The following is a 6,942-nucleotide window of genomic DNA, read 5'->3' as shown; positions in this document are numbered from 1 at the left end:
CTGTAAGAAAAAGATAACCACGGGGTTCAGAGTGCAGGGCTCTTGGACCCTTGCCACCTTACATAGGAGCTTGTCAAGTGAAGATTACCCCTTATATGCCATGTATCGATGTCAATTCCTCCCATTTTCGTTTCATCACACCTCTACCTCCGCCCTCATCACCACCTTTACCGTGCATGCTCCACCACTTGTTTTGATGGTCTCACAAGTCCTTGGAGGTCGTCACTGATGAAGGCCTCTTCTGTTCCTCTGTGCACTTTAATTCACCTTTGGGTTACACATGAGCACCAAGCCAGTACAAGGTAAGCCAAAACTAACATAATACTCCATTTAAGCATCAAAGCCATAAATCTCTTATAGCAGGCATTTTCCTGGGACCCAATCAGATTTTCCCTTCTTTTTGTTAATTTTTAGTAACTGTTATTTCTTACTTTTATCTCTTCTCCTTGAACATCTCCAAGGAGTGGGGGTGGAACCTCTCCTATCTCTTTCTTTTTTGGCATTACAACTTTTAAATGTTTTATTACTTCCAAATATAAATTTCTGTATCAATATTGATTACTTTTAAAATTTTATCAGCATGAATCATACCTATTTACCACACATGGAATGCTTTTGTTTTCATTGATTTTTAAGACTATAAAGAAAACATTGGTGCTGGATGACTCAGAGACAGCCCGTGTGTGTTAATTGTAGTCTACAGGGGATAAAGGGAAGGAAAAGAGAAGTACTAATACATCCTGACAAGTTTGGAAATTTAGATAGCATGAAGAATGAATAACACAAGAAGTAAAGAGGGTATTAAAAAGAGTACACTAGAATGTAATTTAGCAGATGAGAAAGATTTGGGAGGAATCCCAGAGGGTAATTTTTCAAGGAAAGGTAATCGGATGAAATACTCTTCCCAGTGGTAGGCTTGGTATCCATTAGAAAGTGGTGAGAAGTCACCCCCTAATGGAACTTTACAATACACTGTTACAGTTGATGTTATTTTTAAGACAAGAAGAAAAATGAGATCCTGTGATATATGCAGACATGTTTTTTTACCCTGAAGAATGTCACAGACATTTTTTCATAGAAATCCTTTCTTTGGGATTTGTTCATCTTCTGGGAAGCTGAGGCCCCAGAAGAAGAATGTAAATAATTGTTATCGGCTGGTGTGGAATGTAACAGGTGCAGCGGTGATTGGGCTTCTGTGAGTGTTTGGATTTGCTAACCACTCACAAGGAGAGTTTGTCCTTGCTTTCTGCTGGACACAGAACTTTGTTATTCATTCTTTCCTATTCTATTCTTAGCTCAGCAGCCTCTGCAACTTCTCTCCTTATTTTTTTAGTAAAGTTATGATGTATTATATATCATATATCAATAAATCCAGCCTTCTGATCATCAACCAAGATTCTCGTCCACTTCTCTCACCCCTGAAGACCTCATCAGGTCACTGTAATACTGAAGAATAAACCTGAGTGTCAGAAAGAATGTGGCTTTGATTTGGCCCCACAGGACCTTTAGTCCTTACTTTGGAAACAGATAAGAGGCAGAAAAGAAAGAGATGTTGTTAAGAATTCAGCATAGGGCAGAGATGTTTGAAATTGGCTCCAATGCACCAGGAAAATTGTGTTCTATGTGTCCAAGACTTAGAGCCGAGTTAGTCCAGGCCAGCTCAGGTACACTCCCCCTCAGGCAACCACTCCGCCCCCTCAATGAAAGCCAAATGGCCGTGAGGATGAGATGAATAATTGTCCCCAAGTGAGGGGACAATTTCAGAGACCCCCAGTGACAAGCAACCCAAGGAATAAAACCAAGAAAGCTTTGCCTTTAGTCACCCCCTTAAGGCAAGTGTTGAATTTCCCAGGAGAAGCCACGAGGGGGAACATCTGCTTTTCTACTAGTGACCTGAACAGTTGGTGGGAAAAAGTTACAATGGATAGAGAAAACCCTAGCGAAGTAGCAAAAAGATTGGAGTTCATAGTCAAGAATCAAGAGCCAGACTGAGGTGATACTGATTTCATGTTGACAGAGCTAACAAAACCAGCAGAAGAGTTGGTGATCAAGGTAGCCAGAGCACGTGTGCAGAGACAAATTGCTAGTGGAGCCTTACAAGGTACAGTGCACCAGCTGTGTCCTATTGTAAGCACTTTGTGGGACGCGAACAATGCAGGCAGCTGTGCAATGTTAACCAGATACCAGGACATAGTCACACTGGAATTAAAAAATGCCATTTCAAAAGCAATAACTTGGTCAGTAATAGATAACGTTACACAGGGACAGCACGAGTCACCCACTGACTTTGTGGACAGGCTCTGAGCAGCTGCACGTAAAGGCACACCCCTGGATCCCTGCTCGGATATGGGAAAGCAGCAGTGCGTTTCCCTGATGTCAGGGCAATCTAACCCAGATGTCAGGCAGAAACTTGAGAAGCTGAAAGAGCCTGTCAAGAGAGACTTAAAGGCATGAATGAGAAAAGCATAGAAAGTGGATGATAATCAAGAGAGAGAAAAAGGAAAAGAGCTCCCTGCAGCCATGGTGGCAGCTCTGGATCAGCACCAGGGAAAGGACGTGGGATGCCTCTGGATGAAGCAGAGGCAGGGGCAACAATATCAGAGGCAGAGGAGGTTCAAAGCAGCCACAGACCAAGCTGGGGCCAAATCAATGTGCATCTTGTAAGAAATCAGGACACTGGAAATAAGGCCAGTGTCCAGAGTTAGCAGACAAAGTACACAAAACTCTTGCAGCCACTCTAGATGATAAGAAATGACCAAGACTGGCAATTCTTACCCTAGCAGGTTACCGGTTAAAATACAGCTAAAGAATGATAAAATGATAAAGAAGTTGAATTTTTAAGAAATTGTGGAGACACATTTTCACTCTTGAATCAAGCACTGATACCCAAAAGTGAAAACTATCTCAAGCAATAGGAGCCACTATAGGCCAGCCAGAAAAAGTTTTCTTCCTGACACCACTTCAATGTAAAATCAAGAAGAAACTGGGAATACATCAGTTTCTTTGTTTACCCAACTCACCCAAATCTGTCCTATGCAGGGATTTGCTTGAAAATTTGGCAGCAACACTTCTGTTTAGGAAAAGAAAACCTAAATGGAAGGTACCTGAAGACAAATGAGCAGTTTTAGCAGTAGGACTGACAATTGACAGAAGACCAACAAACAAGAAGAACTATTTAGAGCAAGTATTGAATCAGGTGTACCTAAGAGTATGGGATACTCATAGCCCAGGTAAAATCAAAACGAGCAGACCCTATGAAAATTGAGCTACAGACAAGAGTTAGGCCAGTATTTAGAAAGCAATACCCTTGAAGATTAGAAGCTAGGAAAGGAATAGAGAACAATCAAAAAATTCCTGACATCAGGACTATTGGAAGAATGGGAGTCAAAATTTAATACTGCTAGATTAACAATAAAGAAACCTAATGGAACTCAGAGACTAGTGCCAGATTTCCAGACAATTAATGAGTTATACCTTACTAGCTTACTAGCTAAACTTGGAGATGATTTTATTTGGTGCGGGGAAGGCCCATGGGCAGGTGCTGTCGAGAGCCATTCCCTCTTGGTCTGAGAGACCAGCTCCCCCAGCCCACCTTGCTCCCAGGCCCGGAGGTTGTAACGTGCCCTCGACTGGCAGCCGAAGGAGGGCTCTTGACACCGGGTCTGATGCAACAGGGTTTATTGAAGGTAGGTCAGAGGGTGCAGGTTGGGTGAGGGTGAGAAGAGGGACAGGAAGAGGCAGGAGCACAAGCACTGTAACATGACACATAAGGCACCTGCAAGCTGCTGGGGAAGCCTCAAGTCTGCTCAGTGAGCCACGTGTGCCCTCAGCATTGGGACAGCCACCTTTCCCTCAGTGAGCCTCACATCCCAGGGTCAGCAAATCAAGAGGCACCAGCCATGCTGTAGGTGACTCAGAGCGAGTGCAGTGGGTCATGGTGGCCAGGGGCCAGAAGCAGGCAGAAAGCCAGCGGGGCTGGGGAAAAGGCTCTGCTCTGCTTGCAGCATAGGCTGAGGGCTGGGAGAGCTCCATTTCCCCCGCTGAGATGTTGGAGACGGGGCCTTTCACCCTCCTGATAGGGCTGCCCCTGGCTGCAGGCAGCCAGAGGAGTACGACGACACAAGGCCAAGAGCAGCAAAGCAAAGAGCCAGCCGTGCACAGCACAGGGAAGTGGCCCAGTGCAAAGCCAGCGTGGCACCCTGAAGGTGCCCGCTGCACTCTCATGTGTCCCTGGCCTGGGCAGGACAGGAATGCCCGTGGTCTAAGAGGGCCTTTCTGGGGCCCCTGTGGGCTCAAAGCTGCTGCTCTTCTGGCTCCATGGGGCCTAAAGCCACAGAGCTCAGCCTCCCCCACAGCAAGAGGAACAAGACTTGGATATCAGGCAGTGGAGCTCAATGCCTAAGGCTGAGGGGTGGGAGGCTCCAGTCTGGAGCCCAGGGAGGGCACATGCTCAGCCCCACAACAGCTGGCCTCAGAGCCCTGAAAGGCCAGGACCAGGGTTCCACGCCTGATTCCAGGAGGTCCCTCCAACGGGCCACCAACCTGGAAGCACAAGAGCAGCCGGCTGTCGGGATCAAGGCGGCTGCCAGGGGGCTGCTTATGGCCTCTGCTGGCCAATTGCTCAAGGCTTAGCAGTGCCTCAGCCCCTCAGGGTCTCCCCCAGCATGGCCAAGCTGCCCAGCAGCAGCGCCGCAGCCCCAGAGCAGCTGCAGAGGAGCCCCATCCAGAGGCACCTGGGAACCCTCAGCAAGGCAGCCAGCAACACCCTGGCAGGAGGACACGATGGCCCTTCCCGCCTGGCACAGGACTTGTGGCCACCTCCAGGCACCATTCTGGCAGGGATGCCTGCGGCTCTGGCCCCTGCCCAGCCGCTCTGTGGGCAGCACAAACACTTCAGCAGAACCACCATAGGCCTAAAGGCTTCTGGCGATTTTCCCTGCAACACTGCACGCCTGGGCAGCTGGCTGAGTACAAGCAACCTTTTCCCCCTCTTCTCTTTTGCCCTACAGACCTTGGGCAGGAAAAGAAAGATCCTGGGACTCTGTGTATTGTAACGTATTTTATATTTACATACTCTACAATGAAAATGCAAACACGGAAATGTTAAAGAGGAAAAAGAAAATTCCTGCTGGCTTAAATGGTCCCAGATCATCTCTCTGCAGACCTCCAGCAGAACAGCAAAGCAGTGCCGCACAGACGAGGCCATTTCCTCCATGCGCTGCGGAATCGATCTCGCAGCCTGCGCCATGGGGAGTAGGGAGCTCTCTGTACAGCCTGGAGAACTATACAGGATTCAATGGCATCATCTCTGATTGCAGGACTGCTGTCACATGCCATTTCTTCAAGGGCTGCAAGAGAGAGGAACAGAGGCAAGGTCAGATCCCTCATATGCAGGGAGCCGAGTAGAGCCCCCTGCCAGGGTTATCCCGGTCGTCTCTTGCCATGGGCCGCAGGGAGCAGGGAGCAAGGGGATCAGCCTGAAGGTGCTGGCCACCAATCGCACACGTGGCCCTGAAATCTCACCAGAGCAGAGCCCTCCACAGCCGCTGGAGGGCTTGCAGCTGCCCCCTCCAGCCCCTGGGTCAGCCTGCTGCCCTCACTCACCAGTGCAGATCAGCTGTAGCTCTCTGCTGCCCCCTCAGGTGCTGCCTGGCCATGCCTGTGAACACAGAGCCTGTCACGGCCCCAGCGGCACAGCTCCCTGCCAGCGGCGCTGCAGGCACTGTGGCCACACGGGCTGCTGGCTTTGCAGGGCTCAGCCCAGCCTTTGCCGCACACTGCCGCCCCAGGGCATGGCTGCCAGAGGGCGGCAGCAGAAGCAATGCCCAGGCCAGGCGGGGATGCACGGCGCTGGGCCCGGCTGGCGCTGCCGGGGCAGCAGGCGGGGCCAGGGCTGACCTGCGGCGGGCTGGGGAAGGAGCCCGGGCTCGGGACTCACCCGTGAACCTGATGGCTGCCTCTCGCAGGGGCTCCTGTGGGCTCTGCAGGTAGCGCAGTGCCCGGCACAAGTGCTCGGCCGCTCGACTCCTGTCCTCTGCCAGCTGCAGAGAGTGGCAGGAGGGAAGGGTTGGCGCGGGCTCAGCCCCTGGGCCGGGTGCTGCCTGCACCCAGCCCCAGCCTCCCCTGCCCGCACAGCCCTGAGGCACGGCCAGAAGCCACTGGCCAAGGATTCCCAGGGGCAGGGGCAGGGGGCCGGCTGCTGCCCGGGGAGCCGCGGTGCCGCCCCGCAGCCAGGCCGGGCCGGGGTTCCATGGGCAACTGGCTCTGGCCCACGGGAGCCTGGAGAAGAGCCCGCCCACCCAGCCTCTGGCTGCAGCAGCGGGCACAGCTGCTAGCCCCGCATGCTGAGCACTGCCCTCAGGGACCTTGGCCATGCTGAGGCTGGGGGCTCTCGGCTGCTCTTACCAGGCATTCGCCAAAGCTCTGATCCACGTGTAGCATTTGTTCGATATCCCTCCTCTTCAGGAATCTGGCTGAGGAATGCAGCGTTTCCCGGGAGGCCCGGAGAGCAGCAGAGATGCGCAGATGGCCCCACAGTCCAGGGCACAGGAAAACATTCCAATGGCACAGGCTGGAGGAGGCTGCAGCCCACAAGGTGCCAGGGCAGGAGGCAGCCCAAGCCCCTGCCAGGGGGACAGCAGGTGACCACAAGTGCTCACCTCAACAACAATCTGATTCTCATCATGGCAGTGGAAGTAGAGAGGGAGCAGGCTCTGGTGCACGTGGGACTTCAGGGCCTTTCTTCCCTCTTCTGTTAATAAGTCCAGCATCTCTTGAAATAGAGCCACGCAGCTCAGCTGCACCTGGATATCATCCTGGATGAAAGGAAAGGGCAAAAGACCTGAGCATCAGCTGCTTCAGGTCCCCCAGGGCACAGGCCTGTATCTGCACAGGGCACCAACTGTCCCGGCAGCAGCCAGTGGCTGTGGCTGTGGGCACAGA

The sequence above is a fragment of the Melospiza melodia genome, unplaced genomic scaffold (genome assembly GCF_035770615.1).
Source record: "Melospiza melodia melodia isolate bMelMel2 unplaced genomic scaffold, bMelMel2.pri scaffold_48, whole genome shotgun sequence".
In the NCBI taxonomy this organism is placed as follows: Eukaryota; Metazoa; Chordata; class Aves; order Passeriformes; family Passerellidae; genus Melospiza; species Melospiza melodia.
The sequence above is the reverse complement of the archived record's forward strand: the minus strand, read 5'-3'. Positions refer to the sequence as shown.